Below are 17,640 nucleotides of genomic sequence, written 5' to 3'. Positions count from 1 at the left end.
ACGAGTGGAATAGAGCTGACGCCTACTTGCAGCGGAAGGCACCCATACCTTAGTCTTAAGGATAAACTTCAGAGAATACCGATATTGCTGCCATAATGGCCGACTTGGACCCCTACTCACGCTTTCAAGAGCACCAAACTTAAAAGTTCGTAAATAAACGTGCTTGATTGGGAAAAGCTGCCTCTTTTTGCAAGTGAGCAAAACCAGGCTTTACAAGTGCGGCTTGGTTCGATGCTTCGTTCGTCAGATTTGCGCCTCTAAAGTTTTGTATGAAAAAAATTGTAATGGGATTTCTTGATGTTTCACCTTAGTAACGTGGTGTTAAAAGCCAGTAAAGAAGAAGAAGATGCCATGTTTACATAACAGATTGGTGAAATCAACGGGGCGAACAGGAACCAACCCAAAAATATGCTTCAAGCATCAGAGCTGAGTTACAAGCCCAATGCAGAGAACAGTGAAGGCTGGGTGGAGCGTGATTTAAAAAAGACACTACACCATCTTCAACCAGAGGTTGTACAGACTGAACAAGCACTAACATATGACAACGGACAACACACTTAACACCCAGTGGCCCAGTGGAGAATTTTCCGTTTGACGAAAAGTTTTCCCCCACTGGAGCGGGAATCGAACCTACATCCGAGGCTTACGAAACGCCTAGATGACTGACGCCTCTAGCCGCACGGCCACGAAGCCCATATAGATTCCATTGAGATCGTTCGTCTCTTGCCAGTAACTCCTACTTCCACCTCTTCGTGCCACCACGGGGTGTTGGCCGGGTCGCGAACAACCCTAGGAATGATCGGTTAACCACTCTCGGTGAGAGCTTTGGTCGTAGGTTGACAGGGAGGAGGGGTCGTTTGCTTCTGCAGCATGAGCGACTTTCTCCAAGAAAAGCGGCTCCCAATAGCGCTCCGAACGCGGCTAATGAACGTTCGAATGTCAGTGAAGAACTCTAAGCTATATTGTGCGCCATGGTTCTTTGGGAAGTTAGGGAGTTTGTGTCCGGCGCAGGAGGTGTACTAAAGCTACGGAAACACGCAAAATGATAAAGCTTTCGTCGTGATGATGCCGAGACGCGAATTTAGTTAGACCCATCGACGTGTACAATTCGAACGCGTGTACGACCGTCGCCTAAGTCACGACGTCAAGATCATCAAAGGAGAAATAGGCGCACAGGTAGGCCGGAAGAGGAATTCAGACTGACGATTAGAAAGTTCGGCGCTTACCAGCTGATGAACGAAAACGGCCTACGACTGGGTCTCCAATAACACGGATATACGTAGAACATGTTTTCGACATAGCTTCCCTTATCGTTACACCTGAAGATCACCAAAACAGACAGAATTGCAAATCGACCACCTTGGGGTCGGGATGATGGAGAAACTCCTTCTGGTGGTAGCTGAAACGGCTGCGTTGCAGAACAGTTGGTCGACCCTGCCCGCCTTCCGAGGACAAAGGGAGGGATAAGGACCACTCGGAAAACTGGCTAAGCGCCAGCATGCTACCTTGGTGGACTCCCCAAAGCGTGTCATTGATGTTCGTGGCTACGCAGCTAAGCCTTTTTGGTTGATCCGGAGAGACGGTTTGGTGGCCATGAAAGTGTTGTTTAGAGGGTCGGGGAAATGGTAGTCCTGGCTTTTACATTTGTTGTAGAAGAAGTTTCCTAATCCCACACTTCCTGGACCTGTCTGTTGAGTAGGTTATCCTCCCATGGTTTGGATATTCAAGCTATCGTGTCGCTAACGTCCATTCTGACACCAGGGTTTATTTGTCAAAGTAAAAACTTATAGAAAGCACGGGTCTGGTTTGGCGGTGTAGTGATTGCTTATTTATTGTCGTAAAATATATCGTAGACCTGTAACCTCGTTAAAGCGCATCCTCCTGTGGTATTGAAAAGTAGCGTCATTCTTTTGATAATTCTGTTAATTAATTTAAATAAAAACAAGCTCGATACCGAAAACCATACCTTAATTATTTCGATTAATTTTAACCAATTGGCTGCACCAACCTTTCGCTGGCCTGAATTCGAACAATGAAACCAAACCAGAGCGGCTTGTACAACCGAGGGGCTCTCTCGGCCGTACCCATTCTCCTGTCCCAATTGTCAGCGGACCCTTTCAGATATGCAGATGTATCGAAGAAGACAAAAAAATGTAATACCAAAGACCGAGCAACTCGAGGATTTTTCCCTACGGAAAAGGTCATTTAATTTGGTCGCTCCCTTCAACGTCGTCGTTTCCCGTTACAATCCCATCATTTAAATGAGCTCCATGGTCATCATTAGCGTCATCACCGCCATTTGTTCGGTGACTTTTTTTTTCTTGGTTCTGCAGAACCACAATCATCCCGACGAACAAAACCAACCGAAAAAAGTACTTAAGCAAAATTCAATTGACTAAATGTTCCACTGAGCCGGAAAAAAAGAAGATACACGCTACTGTACAAATAAAATCAATTTTTTTTCGTTCGTTGTGGTAGCCCAAAATCACGCTCGCGGATGTCGGAAAATGCTGCAATTAAGTGTTACTGCCGCTGGGTTTTTTTGTTCGTTTAACGGTTATAGTTGTTTGTTCGTTGATGTCACAGAATCCTTCACGCTGCTGCAATAAGTGTATGTTGCGCTCATTTTGTAGTGGCCTGTCCAGCTGTTGATGTGTGAGTGTAAGCATAGTGGAGGAAAAAAAATTAACATAATTAATTCACCTTCGGAGGGATTTGAGCTTTCTTTATATTGGAATTGCTATTGATTGAAATGAGTAGTTTCATTTTATTGAATATTTGAGACCCTTTCATGTTGAAGGTTTGTTATTCAAGCATAGCATCTTATCTCCATTCATCCTAGGCGAAGTGCTGGCGATCATATTCTGATATGAATTTAATTGTTATAAGATACAAAAGGGGTCTCCAGTTAGCCTTGCGGATAAGGCTTAGGATCGCCAATCCGGAAACAGTGGGAACTTCGCTCGACTTTTCTGGGCATAGTGTATCATTGCGCTTGCCTCACAGTATGAAAATCATGCAATGGCAGGCAAAGAAAGTCCTTCAACTAATAACTGTGGAAATGTTCAAGGAATACTAAATTGAAGAGTGGCAGGCCTAGGTTTAAAAGAAGAAGAAGACAAAAGATTTGCACAGAGTATTGATAAAATGCTTCTGAAACATACGAATAATAACCAGATTTGAACATTGAACATCAAACGAAGACTTGCTTGTAAAATATTACAATAGTTTAATATGATATGATGACAATATTTAATGAGTAAATTTTGGATATTGCTCTTCTCCTTCTTGGAGTAACGTCCCCATTGGGACAAATTCAGATTAATGATTCATGAGCAATTCGGCAGTTATTAACTGAGAGCTTCTTCTGTCGATGACTGGCGCACTGGATGGCGGCCCAGCTGACGCTGTTGAATGCAATCCTTTTTTTTTCCTCCCCTGTTGGGGAAATTAAGCCACTGCGTCCAATAGGCTGAACTATTGTGGCATGTCCCGTTTTGATATTCGCATCTAGCCAGCTAATTACCATGTGTCAAGTAATCAGCTTCTGCCACGACGCGTCGTCTCCCAGTCAGGTGCAATGGAATTAATAAACCCCAAGACCTTCCCAGGTTCTGCAGACCAGATCTCACTGGGTTGCAAGCAACCACTATTTAGAAATCTTTGCCTGCGCATGTATAAAGCACCACAACTGCAAAGCAGATGTTCCGAGGTTTCACGTTCCGTATTACAGAAACGACAGATATCACTCTGAATCTGGCCAATATTTTTCAAGTGATACCTGCTCGGACAGTTTCCAGTTACTAGGCCAGTGTATGTACATAGAGCTCTCTTGTTGAGCTCTAAGAGCTTTTTGGTTTTATAAGCATTTGGTGTTATAAATCGTTTTGACGGATTGCAATTTTTGACATCCATCCAATTGGATATCACCCTCTGCTCAGCCCAGCATTTCAGATCCATTTTAATTGTACAGTTTGATATTCCGCAGAATGGTTCTGGACCAACAAATTGTAAATTGGAACCACTTTTAGCAAGCTCGTCTGCCATTTCATTTCCTTCAATGCCACAGTGACCTGGAAACCAGTATAAGTTTACTGAGTTCCCTTGGCACAGCCTGCGCAGTGAAAGACAAGCGCATTCCCAGACAAGCTTTGAAGTACATTTGTAAGCGCACAATGCTTTTAGTGCAGCTTGACTATCTGAGAAAATACAAATATTTGCATATCTGTATTTTCTCTCAAGGCAGATATTTGCGCATTTCAAAATAGCAAGAATCTCTGCTTGAAACACCGTAGGATAGTGTCCCATCGCCACTGATGTTTGTATTCCAGGGCCGTAGATTCCTGCTCCCGTTTTTATTCCAACTTTTGAGCCATCTGTATAGAATTTGATTGATCCTTGACGAACAGTGGGACCTCCGACTTCCCAATCTGCACGAGTTGTTTCGTGCAACTTGTAAGGAACATCATGGTTCTCCACAGGTTTCATCCAGTCTTTAATCATTTTCATTACTGGCCTATTTTGGAAGTATTGTGAAACGCTCAGGTGACCTACAAGATCACCTGGCATAAACTTTTCAATTCGTTTAAGTCGCAGCAATTCCTTTTCTGCTTCTAATTGCACGTACTCGTGCAAAGGTAGCAGATTGAGAATCGCATCTAAAGCTTTTGATGGAGTGCTACGCATCGCTCCTGTAACAGCAATGGACGCAAGACGTTGGATTTTCGCAAGCTTTGATTGCGTGGTAGCCTCTTTTGTTTTTGGCCACCAGACAAACGAAGCATACGTCACTTTTGGGCGGATTATGGCAGTATAAATCCACATTATCATTTTTGGTTTCAAGCCCCACTTCCTGCCAATAGTTTTGGAGCAAACCAGAACGCACTTGTTGCCTTACCGATCACGGACTCAATTTGAGCATTCCAGTTCAGTTTGGCATCCAGAATCAAACCTAAGTATTTGACTCGATCACTAGGATGAATTTGTATCCCTCCAAGCCGGAAAGCTTTTAGGTTGATCTTCCTTCTCCTAGTGAAAGGGACAATTACGACTTTTGACGGGTTGATGCTAAGGCCCTCCTTAATACACCATGAATGTGTATAGTTTAGGGCCCTTTGCATTCTCTCCGAAACAGTTTCGTCATACTTTCCTCTCACTATTATGACTATATCGTCTGCAAAGCCCACAACTTCGAAACCTCTTTCCTTCAAGCTTCTTAGAAGATCGTCTACAACTAAGGACAACAGTGGTGAGAGGACTCCTCCTTGAGGGCAACCCTTTGTTGCCCTTACTGTTATAGAAGAACTTCCCAGCTCAGAGGTGATTTCTCTTTTTGCAAGCACAGTATGAATCCAATGTATGATACATTGATCGAAGTTTTTATTCTCCATGGCACGCTTCATAGATGAATAGGAGGCATTATCAAATGCTCCTTCTATATCTAAAAAGGCGCATAGAGCTATTTCTTTTGCTGAAAACGTTTTTTCCACCTTTGTTACTACCCAAGCAACACACTTGTTATAATAGAGTTACGACAGCGCAAGTTTTGGTTGTATAGAAGTTTATTTTACGTAGTTCTAACATAGTGTTGAAATATCGTAAAATAAACTTCTATACAACCAAAACTTGCGCTGTCGTTACTTTTATATAACATGTGTGTTGCTTGGGTAGCGAGTGAAGTGCCGTAACCGTTGACTTACCAGATTGATAAGCAAACTGGAAGTCAGACAGGGGATGCTCTTTTATGTAAGAAGAATTGATAAAATCCTTCAAAACCTTTTCCATAGTCTTCAACAAAACTGAAGAAAGACTAATTGGTCTATGACACATTCTACGGACCCCGTATCATCAACACTGATTTTTTAAAGTTGAAATTTGACATATTTCACATTTTTGTAACATTCTACATTACTCTTGTCGTCCAAAAATGTATTCAACAAGATATTATTGTAACAATAAATATTTTTTGAACAACGGTTAAGATTAAAAATAAAATAGTGATTTTAATGCATTTAGGAACACTATTCACCAAAGCTGCCGTATTTCAAACACCAACGCACTATTTTTTTAAAAGTCTTCCATGATTAACAGATAAATGTATGTAGATTTTTTAGCATACAAAGAATTTTAATTGTCATACTTTACAACGCTGAGGTATGGCTGGTCAAAGTATAGATTTTTTAAGCGTTGTAACGTCACGGAAAAGCAACCTTTATGAAATTTATTCAATTTCGGAATAAGTTTCGATTATGAACTTTTGTATGGTCTTTGTACTCCAGAATATCTTTCAAATGAGATGAAAAAAAAAAGTAAATCGGTTTACTGACGCCTGAGTTTCACCTGGTTGAAGTTTGCGTTGTAACGTCACGAAAAAAGTTCTATGGAAAAGACCAAATTTCTATGGCTTGGACGGCTCCTGCAGTGGACAAAGTTCATAACTACTTCTTTCTCGTTGTGTATGAGCCCTTTTTTAAGGCATCATTCATAAATTGCCTTAGGGCCCGTTCATAGACTACGTAGACTCTTGAGGTACGGAGAGAGGTGATGTTTGGCCAAAATCTACTCTCTATACAAATTCCAAAATGTGTGTAAATCGTAATTGTACTACGATCTTGTTAAAATTTTAAATCGTAATCAAATGCTACTCAAACCGATAATTTCTATGATATCAGAGCCAAACAGACGAAACACTGACAAAATTACCATCTCATATATCTCAGGGTATTATTAACTTCGAGAGTTGGTGTTTTCAGCAAAGTTGTTAGGTTGGTCAAACACTTACAGCTGATGGATAGTTTGGTTGAAAGTTCCACCAAAAAGCGGCGCTAGAGAACTTATAAATTTTAAATTTCATATATCCCAGGACCCCGAAACCTTAGCGAGATGGTTTCTCCGGCAAAATTGTCTGGTAAGTCAAGAACTTGCAGTGGGTTTACCATTAGATGCGAGATTTCGCCACTAGAAGACGCTAGTTTCCATTTTGAAAAAAGATGGAAAATGATTAGAATTTCTCAAAAAGTATTCTACAAGCTGGTACTTTTTTACTTTGGATATATTGTATTCGAATCAAATGGTTAACAAAGACCAATATATTAGTCATAAAAATTCAAAAAATGATTTGATTTGATTTACTTGGTCCCAAGATATAAGAGTTTATAGAAAGACAGTCAAAAAGATGTATTCTGCTTAAAGCGCTCCATCTTCGTGTAGAGCTAACCAATAAAGTCCAAATTTGTAGCAATTACAGATAACAAGCTGAGGAACTAATCAAAATTTAAGATTTTTTGATAATTTTTTTTACAGAATTACGGCTTTTTGAATGTTTTCAAGACAATTAATAAAATTAGTATGCTTTTGGAAATTTGCAACTTGCGCCACGGTGCGGCATATATTATCACCAAATGGCTATTAAATTGAAAGTACTTGATCTACCAAATAACTTTACCAAAGCAATATTTCTAATTATTAAGGATCCTGAGATAAACGAAACTAAAAATGTGTTTACCCTCTAGCGCCTCCTAGTGGAAGGATTTGAAATCATACGGCCCATCAATTGAAAGTTCTTGATCAGCTAAACAACTTTATCGAGGACACCAAATGACTAAATAATAAGGATCTTGAAATATATGAGATGGAAATTATGTCAGTGTTACGCCTGTCTTGGATATCACAAGAATCACCGACTCATATACCTCAGGACCCTGATTACTTAGAGAGTTGTTTAAGTTTTCAAGGATCTTCAGTTTAAAAGTCGTTTGGTTTAAGGTTCTAGTTGCCTAGTGGTAGTTGGAATTTAAAAAAAAATCATGCGAATTATATTTATTCAGAAAAGAAAAGTTGTAACTTTTTAAAAAGTGCCCAAAAATTTTCAAATTATGACTGCTAGTTTCTCAATTATTTAAAACTTGTAGGAAACTTTTATAGAAATTCTCATCATTTGCAAACTATTATAAACTTTTGATTAGCGTCGCCCAGTGGCGAAATCTCACGTCCAATGGTGAATCAGCTGTAGTCTTTGACTTATCAAACAACTTTGCCAAAGACACAAACTCTCTAAGTAATAAAGATTTTTTTTATCACTGTTAGGTCTATTTGTCTATGAGATCACAGAAGTTGATCTTAGGATCTTAAGTGGTTTGCAGATACTCTGGTACACCTTTGGTTCAATAAATTCTCGCACACATCTTAAAGCGTTTTTACTTGAATTGATGACAGATTATTGAAGAAATGTTTATCTCGACGGCGTGATGAGTTCTATGCTGAAAAATCTAAATATATGGCAGTGCGAAGTAATGGATCTCAGCGGTCTAGTCTTTGGGATAAAATTAGAAGAATAAGGGTGGTACTAACCCGAAGATCGGTGCCGGAGTCATTAACCTTCATGAAGGAGTATTTATACTGTTGATAGCAATAACTTGGCCCTCCGAGCCATTTATCACAAAACAGATTTTCAATAAAATAAAGCTCCCCTTGAAGCAGTGAAGATAATGCAATAATATATTCACAAATTCGGGCAAATTTGGCTGATTATTCTGATTCTAACATGATGTGCATTTTCGTGACGTTACAACGCGAGCAGAATCCTGTTTGAAACTCAACGGGCGTTGTAACGTCACGCAATGTAAAAGTCGATTAGTCAAAAACAAATTCAAAATTTATATGTTTTAATTTATATGTTTATTGACGAACAAACCAATAAATTTCAATGGTGGAAAAAAATTTCAGAATAACATAAAAATCCGAGCAGATTTTTAAAAATGTTAGTAGTGCAGTAGAGAGGGTCGGATTCTAGCGCGTTGTAACGTCACGCTACAAATACGCATTTTAAACACATTTATCTAATGAAAACTAAATGTTCAATAGGTAAAATATATCAGAAATTTTACAAAGAATCCGAATATGCAAAAATATTTTGACGTTTATAATCGTTTTCATGAGTTATAGTGGAAAATCTGACTACGAATGCATCAAAACGTTGTACCGTCACGGTAGAATGTGTCCTATATGCTTTCGGATGCGTTTTATCTCGTTTCCCCTTTTTCGGGATAAAGATAACTTTTACAAGTCTCCATTTTGATGGAACGAAATTCAATCTCAAACTAGCCTTGAACATCTTAATTAGTGATGGAACCAACACCGCTTCTCCGTTTTGAATCAGTGCTGGAAATATCCCATCAACTCCTGCAGATTTAAAAGGCTGAAAAGATCTTATCGCATTTTCCACTCTGGCCTTCGTGAAGATTTCATCAGCTAAATCTGAGGCGGTGTTTACTGTACTATTTGACTCCATTGAAATTATACTAGGACATCCTTCACCTTCCAGAGATATAGTATCATTGGAATCCACACTTAGAACCGAACCTGGAAAATGGGTTTCCATAAGGGGCCGTCCATATACCACGTGGACTTGAAATTCATGGTTTTTACCCCCTCCCCCCTCCCCGTGGACAAGCGTGGACTTTTCATTGACCCCTACCCCCCTCCCCCAATGTCCACGTGGACTTCCGAAAAAATTTTTTTTTTATATTTCTAAAATAAACGGAAAAATTATTTTAAAAAGTTTTTTCTGAATAATGTTTTCCTTTTTCTTCGTAAACATTGCCTTAAACACCTATAATTAATGACTTTATGAATAACAAATATTCTTTAAATTCATATTAAATACAAAGAAGTTATTTTTATTATTTTTTAACAAAAAAATTAAAAAAAAAATACAGGATGAAAACTTTTTGAGTGACTTCATTTTAAAGTCTTTCTCAAAGAGAAACAAAATAGGTAGCTACAAGTTATCAATATTGTTTTTAATTGAGCTTAAAGTTTGTGGGAGTGTGGGTTCGATTCCGCCTCAGTCGATGAAAAATTTGTCAAACGGAAAATTCCCAACTGGATCATTGGGTGCTTCGTGTGATGTTCATCGCCTAATGTTAGTGATTGATCAGTCTGTTCAATCTTTGGTTCAGGCCCGGATTTAAGGGGGGGCAAAGGGGGCAAGTGCCCCGGGCCCCCCGATGAAGGGGGCCCCCCAAGAATCCGAAATACAATTTATATTTTTTAACGAAACCATATGAAATTCACGTGAATGAGCGTTCATATTTTATACAAAGCCCCTATAGCCACAGCTGTTAAGGTGTGGATATTCAGCATGACCATACTAAGGGTGACGCGTTCAATTCCCGGTCGTTCCAAGAACTTTTCGTAAAGGAAAATCCTTGACTTTCTTAGGAAAATAGTGTCTTCGTGTCTGCCACACGGTATGCACATACGAAATGGTCATTGACAAAGGAAACTCTTTGTTAATAACACTAGTTTACAAAATAAAACGAAAGTCGTGAAATTCTGTCAACGATCAAAATTTTTGAAGTACAATTTAGCACTGATTTCGAAACCGCACTTCAAAAAATTTTAAGTAGAACAGTTTTTGGGCTTTAGCTCAATATCGAGTTTCACAACTTTTTAAAATATGGAATTTACTAAAATTCAAATATCTTGCGTTTTGTTCAACCAATTTTAAATCTTTTTTCCATAAATTAAAAGTTGAATGCAATAGCATTCGATCATCTGAATGCAGGTTTTGCGTCAGATTGGTGAAATTCGAGATATTGGCGAGTTTTAGGGACGAGCTTCTTTAATTTTAGCAAAATTCCCAAAAATATATGAAGAAATGTATTTTTTTCAAAAAGAAAAAATAATTTAAAAATTCTTTCTCAACGTTTCTTTGACATATCATATGTAGGCGAGTTACAGCTCAATCGGAGCATTGACTATGGAGAATGAGATGTTTGAAGTGAGCGACTTTACATAAAAATAGAACAAAAATCGATTTCAAACCATCAACCTTGTATGAAAAGTCGAAAAAATTTCCGCTCTACTGTGATTTTTTTCCTTCGCGTTTTCGAACTCAGGGCATGATTCTACACTAAAAATGATCATCAGCTTACCGAGTTCAAAAATGCTGTAAACTAGTGTAACAGTTCCACAGTTACTGTGGAAGTGCTCATAAAACACTAAGGTAAGAAGAAGTGTCACAGTGAGGACGTCACACTAAAAAAATAACTTATAATGGGGTTCCTAAAGGTATCTAAACTATGTTTGGCCATTTATCTGGATTTTCTCTTAAGAATAATTCGAAATCAAAAGTTTCATAATTTTTGGTGCAGTATTTGAAAATATGCGATTTTCTCTAAAAACCCTTGAAAGTTCTTATCGAGGGGAAACACTTTCCCGTGACTTCAATTTGCTACAAAAAGTGTCTCTAACCAGAGTGTAAGAAAGATTAAGCCTGTGAGTAAATGTACATCAATATAAATTTCAATAGTTTTACAAATTTATCTATTATTTCACAATGATTATACAATTATACATACGTTTGTTGATTATGATTATATTTTGGAAACAAATGTCTTATACTTATTTGCATCAGTTCCCTGCTATCATGAAAAAGAGAAGATGATGAATTCTGGAGATGTTTGGGAGTTTTGGCTAGTTTTGAAAACCAAGTGTCCTGGAAACTGTAACTTTCCATATCTTTATGTTTGGTTTTACTGAAGATAAGATTTATTGCTACAGTTGCTCCCAAGAGACTAATCTTTATATAATCTGAATTTTGAAATACTCGTCGATCCCGTGCTATCTCAAATAAAGTTGCTGCATGTTTCAGTAGATTTTTAACTGAACGCTAAGTTCCTAAACTTGTATAAATGTTTTCAATTTGGATGAAAGTTTAAAATATATGTACTATCTGAACGAGATGTCATTGACGCTAGCATTTTGACATTTGAGTCAAATATCAAATTAAATGTTCGAATAATTTTCTATTTGTCGGAGTTTTGGAAAAGTACAGAAATCAGAAGCTTTCAATATTAGGTCTAAAATAATACATAAGATTAAGAAAAAAAAAAACGTAATTGTATGGTTCATTTTTTTCGAAATTTTGATTCTGGGGGCCCACTTTTTAGGGTTTGCCCCGGCCCCCCCGAGGCCTAAATCCGGCACTGCTTTGGTTGCAGACGGTGTTTTTAAAAAGTTTTGTTAAGAATCTTAACTTAACCTAACTTAAGATAAAGTTTTTTTAGATTTTTGTTGAGATAAGATTATATTTCTCAGTATCTTACAAAAACAAGAATTACATCAACGTATCAAAAATGCATAGAGTATAGCCGAAACTTAATCATAATGCTGAGATTTAGACTTCAATAACCTATAGAAATATCTTAAATTTCAAAGGAAGCTAAAAAAAATGTTTGAGACAAACCTGTAAATCTTTGCAAGTATTTTGAAACTTCGATGTAGTTTACACAATTTGATATGAAACTTCGAGAAATCCACACAGAACTTAAATGAAAACTTTCTGACTGAAACATCTGTAAGGTCTACACTCCATTTTCAATCTCCAGATTGAAAAAAATCGATGAAAAAGTAAGTAATTAAGTTGTGATAATTTAAAACAAATAAGTCGATGAGTCAATACCATTTTTAACGTCCAACTAAAAAAACAATGTATAATAATATAAAATGTAAAGAACTTTTATTGAAGAAAATTTCAATGTTGTCCACGTGGACATTTGACGAACCACCACCCCCCTCTCCGTGGACAAGCGTGGACTTTTCACGAACCCCCTCCCCCTCCAAGTTGTCCACGTGGTATATGGACGGCCCCTAATTAAATCCAAAGTTTCACGAGGAGTTTTGGTAAAAGCTCCATCGTCACGCTTCAGATTTCCCAATTCATTTGCATGATCTTTTGCAAGCGTTTTTTGTAGTCTAGCAACTACAGGAGTACTGTTTATGTTTTCACATGACAGCTCCCAAGATTTTCTTTTAGATTTTCGTATTTCGTTGTTGTACTCAGTCAGGGCTTTCCTATACTGAGTCCAATCTCCCGTTTGTTTCGCTCTATTGAACATTTTACGAGAAAATTTTCTTAGGCGATCCAGTTTAAAGTTCCATCATGGCACGTCTCTAGTAGAAGACGATTGTATGGTGGGACAACTGCTGTTAAAGGAACTGATGATACTTTCATTTACTCTTTGAGAAAATGATTCCAACTTTTGGGTTGAATCGATAATTTCCCCCATTGTAAATGAATGCGAATTCAACAATTCTACATATTGATCCCAGTTTGTCTTCCTGGGATTTCTAAATGCAGTTCTAGAATAATCTCCACCACTCCAATTGAAGATTATGTGTTTATGATCAGATAGAGAAATCTCATCTGACACGTGCCAGTTTGTGATCTTGTCAAAGATTGCAGCGTTGCACAGTGTTAGATCCAAGACCTCTTGTCTGATTGCATTTAAGAAAGTAGGTTTATCACCATTATTACAAATGCCTATATTGTTCGAAGACAGATACTCTAATATTGACTCACCTCGACTGTTAATATCCGTACTACCCCAAACCGTGTGATGCGCATTGGCGTCACAGCCAATGATGAACGATTTGTTGTTTTCTTTACAGAATTGAACAAATAATGCGATCTCATGAGGAGGTACCTCAGGAACATCACCAGGAAAGTAAGCTGAAGCAACAGCGATCTCAGTTTTACCCCTAGTGGTTGGTACCTCTACCATGACCGCAACAATGACCCTTCTGATAAACTCTGTAATAGGATAACATTTTAACGTTTTACGTACTAGGACAGCAGTTCCAGTTCTAGGAGAATCTTGTTACTCATCATAAAATAGTTTACTATTTTGTGTCAGAACACCAAGAATCTTTCGTTTATTGGACCATGGCTCTTGAATAAGCGCCACTTCCAGTCCTTCTTTTTTAAACCTTCGACTCAACACAGCAGAAGCACCTTTTGCGTGATGAAGGTTTACCTGTACAAACTTGATTCCAGTCATGAAAATATACATTTACCCACTTTTGTTAAGCCTCGGAATTGAGACCTAAGAAAAGTAGCCGATTATCCCGGAGACAAATTAGGTCCACTGCGTCATTGCTCCGTTTAACACAGTAAGGGCAAAAATACTGTGGAGAGTGCCCTGGTACTCCACAGGCACCGTTAGCGGCTAGGTTTTTATTAGACCCCCCTAACCATTCATTCCTAGGCACGGTACGCATTAAGCCGCTTGACACCATGAATTAGGGGTCACCTGTTAGTGGACTCTTACCACCGGAACAGACGGTCCGTAGTGTTATTCTTAGCCAGTTGAAGGAACTGCTACCGACACTACACGGCTATCTAGGCTGATCGGGAATAGAAATTAATATTGATGATCAACTTCTTTCGAGCCCGAACAGCCGGCATGCAATCCTTACGTCCAGCATGACGACCGCGCAATAGCCCGGGTAGACGAGAATATCTAAATCATATCTCAAATCGAACACTTTTTGCTGTCATAGCTTGATGTGATTTTGATGAGTTATTCAAAATTCTAATGAATATCGCACGAATAGCTCAAAGTGATTTGATATCAGTTTTTGTTCTTGGTGAAATAGCTGAAAATTTCTACATAAGAATAAGTTCATCTCTTCTGCACGAAATGGAACACATGCACCCATAGAGGTGGCTCAATGTTAGTGAAATGCTTTGTGCCCCTTTCTGAGCTGTGGAAACGAAGAACCGCATGCTCTTATTCCCATGTTATTTACGACAGCGAGCCACAATTGAGTGGTAAGCATCGCCGACTGTGAATCTTAAGGTCGTAGGTTCGATGCTGAATGCTGCCATTTTTTTATTTATTTTTTTTTTCTAGAAAAAAGTGACAAATCTTGTCTGCTATTGTTTTGATCTTGTAATATCTTAACGGGCTATTATTGAGTAGTTCACCATATTCGATTTTGCTATTATGTCTGTTTTTTTACCTCTTATATCAATCAAACCAATATCAGTTTTTGCTCTTCAGTAATTCAATCAATCATAACTGAATATGCTATTCATCAGATTTTTCCACCTACTCGGGAGCGGATTCCCGATCGCTTCTTTTGGTGCACTATTTCGGCCGTTTTTGTTACAGCCCTAATAGCGTCCACCGTTGATTGACCCTTCCGGAAGCCAAACTGGTCATCCGAGAGGCCAGGATCATCGGGTTTCTCGGTCTAGACCATCAGCCTCGACAGAATGATCCGTTACAATAGTTTCCCGGCGGTATCCAGAAGGCAGATAGGTCTGTATGCCGAAAGGTCGCCAGGTGGCTTTCCGGGTTCGGGCAGTAGAACCAATCTTTGCTTTTTCACCTCTCCGGAAATTCGATTCTATCTAGGCACATCTGCATAGCCATTCTGAATATGTCAGGGCTAGCCTCGATGGCCGTCTTGGTGGCTACTGTCGGGATTCTGTCCGGGTCCGGATTCTTGTTCAATAAAAGCGACTTCGCTATTATGATGAGCTCGTCGTTCGTTACCGGGGTGATCTCTCTTTGGCCGGTTTGGCCATAGGGGACGGAGGCCCATGGTCTTGTATCGTGGAAACAACATTTCTACGATCTTCGGCAGTATCTCGGGGGAGCGTGCTGGGGGTGCTGACACGCCCTTCAGTTTGGCCATAACCAGTCTGTAGGCATCACCCTAAGGGGTGGTGTTGGCTACCTGAAAAAGATTTTTGAAGCACTCCCGCTTACGTGCCTTAATCTCTTTGTTCAGTGCCAGATCCGGTACCTTGTGACCCGTGCTGAAAAACGAAGAGTCGAGGAGGTTACAGATTCTGTGCTCGATCATTTACAGATCCTGTGAGAAACTTGGTCCAATCACAGTAGGTCATCCCTTGTCAGGTTAATGCCGGTCACTGGCGCGGTCGACTTTCTTTGCCGGGTGACTCGTAAAAATTAAAAAGAGCAAAATCAACTTAAATTCATCAACCAACGAACGAAGTAGTGAGATTGCCTAGGTTTACGCTAAGGAGGCCGAATACTGGAGCAGGAAGTGTGCGAAGCGCAGACGTAGGGAACATTGCAACCGTGGGACTTGCTGAGGCTCAATAATGTAGCCGATGTTAGCGACGCAGTAAGCTCATAACAGTGATGATACCAGCAAGGCCCGTAAATCAGAAGGAATTAATATCTACCCGGACAGAGGCTATTGCATCCGCGTGCAGCCAGCGCGACAAAGGGGCCGGATACAACTGAAAACTCGACGCAGTCGCAGAAGCGCGTGAGACTACCGTTGCATTGGGGGACAAGCGATCCCGTGGCACTCGCAATATCAGAGGGCTACAAATACTATGAGTCTTGCCCAGGTGTCCTACAAAGCCGGAAAGGGTGTATTTGAGAAAGCAGCGCGTCCCCGACTGACGCTTCTTGCATTCTAGTGGACAGACGTGAGAAGAACAAGAAACAAAAAATGAGGTAGAGAACTTGTCAGCAGGAGCGACAAGAGCGACGCCCTCATCATCGAGACCGATGAGTCTTAAGTACTCGGATGCCAAGCTCACGAATCTGGGAGTAAATGTACGCTGTATGGGACATACATACATACTATTCGAAGAAATGATCCTTGAACATAAAAAAGCCACCATGTGCAAGGGCTCCGCCCTAGGCTCCGCCTAAATTTCCAGCGGAGGATGTTTTTTATTGAATGAGGGTTATTAGCGCTAAAGTGACGCTCCAGTGTAAAAAAACCTGATTGAAATCATGGAAGCGGAAGAACTTGTTCAGTACTGCGGCAACATTGCCAAGCCGTACCGCGTACCTCCTGGTATTGCGGTCGGCTCCAATATGGCAGCAATATCGATGACAGGTTATCCCATTTCAGGAAATGGCTTAAACATCTTACGAGAACTTCATGATCGCCAAGGTGAACTGAATTTTCTTTTGTAGCTATTATGCATCTACTTGGTGATCGATGGAGCAGTTCACACAGGCGTAAAGGCTCCCAGACCTGTCTACAGAGATGCCGCAGAGGATAATCGAGAGGCTCTTCCTGTGTCTTGACCCGAGTCCTTGGTCTCCTTTCGTAGGATCATCGGGGACTGAGGTGGGTGCTAAGAGTAGGGGCATCTATGAGAAACTTGCGGGAAACCCTAAGCGTAGTTAAGGCCCGAGGTTCTGAAGCTGGCCCAAAAGTAGGGAGTCTGGAGCAATGAGTTCGGCTTCCGGAAAGGGAAGTCGATCGCAGACGCCATCTTGTCAGTTAAACTAAAACTACCGGGATAGCTCTCCAACCTGAGGTTCTCCGGGTCCATATGAAGTTAACCAAGCAATGTTAACTTCTTTTCTCGATCAGCCTAGATAGCTGTGTAGTGTCGGTAGCCGTTGTCTTAATTGGTTAAGAATAACACTACGGACCACCTGTTCCGGGGGTAACAGTCCACTAAACAGGGAACCCCAATCCAAGGTGTCAGGTGACCCGTGCTGATGGATGAATGGTTGAGGGGGTTTAGAATATGCTCGATCTTTAACGGAGCCCGTAACCTAGGTAGATCGCCTTTTTGTGTTGCGTTACGGTTAAAGATCTTCCAAACCGAACCCTAGTGTCATCCGGTTTGTCAAATTGGGATAATGTGTTTTGGTAATAAGGATTCATGGCACAAAGCCTTTATTACTGGTGACAGTTTCTAAAATTGCATTTTTTCTGCCTTGCTGATAGTTAATGAATCGGACTTTGTCCACCCTAGACTACACTTGATGTTAGGAAAACAAACATGCTTTACGAATCTAATTGCCTACTAACCTATCAAGGACTGTTAAGTTCTGGTAATTC

General features: G+C 39.9%; 1 protein-coding gene across 1 annotated transcript in view; it reads right to left on the bottom strand.

Annotated features, from left to right (window-relative positions):
* Window positions 1–316: 316 nt before the first annotated feature.
* The window catches only part of LOC109414240 (uncharacterized), a 357,064-nt gene continuing 339,740 nt past the window's right edge, over window positions 317–17,640 (bottom strand). Inside the window, exon 14 of the transcript XR_009997784.1 lies at window positions 317–2,645. The gene's annotated coding sequence lies outside the window, so the exon portion shown is untranslated. The remainder of the gene's footprint in view (window positions 2,646–17,640) is intronic.

This window comes from Aedes albopictus, chromosome 2 (genome assembly GCF_035046485.1).
Source record: "Aedes albopictus strain Foshan chromosome 2, AalbF5, whole genome shotgun sequence".
Taxonomy (NCBI): Eukaryota; Metazoa; Arthropoda; class Insecta; order Diptera; family Culicidae; genus Aedes; species Aedes albopictus.
Note: the sequence above shows the minus strand (reverse complement) of the source record. Positions and strands in the feature narration are given on the sequence as shown.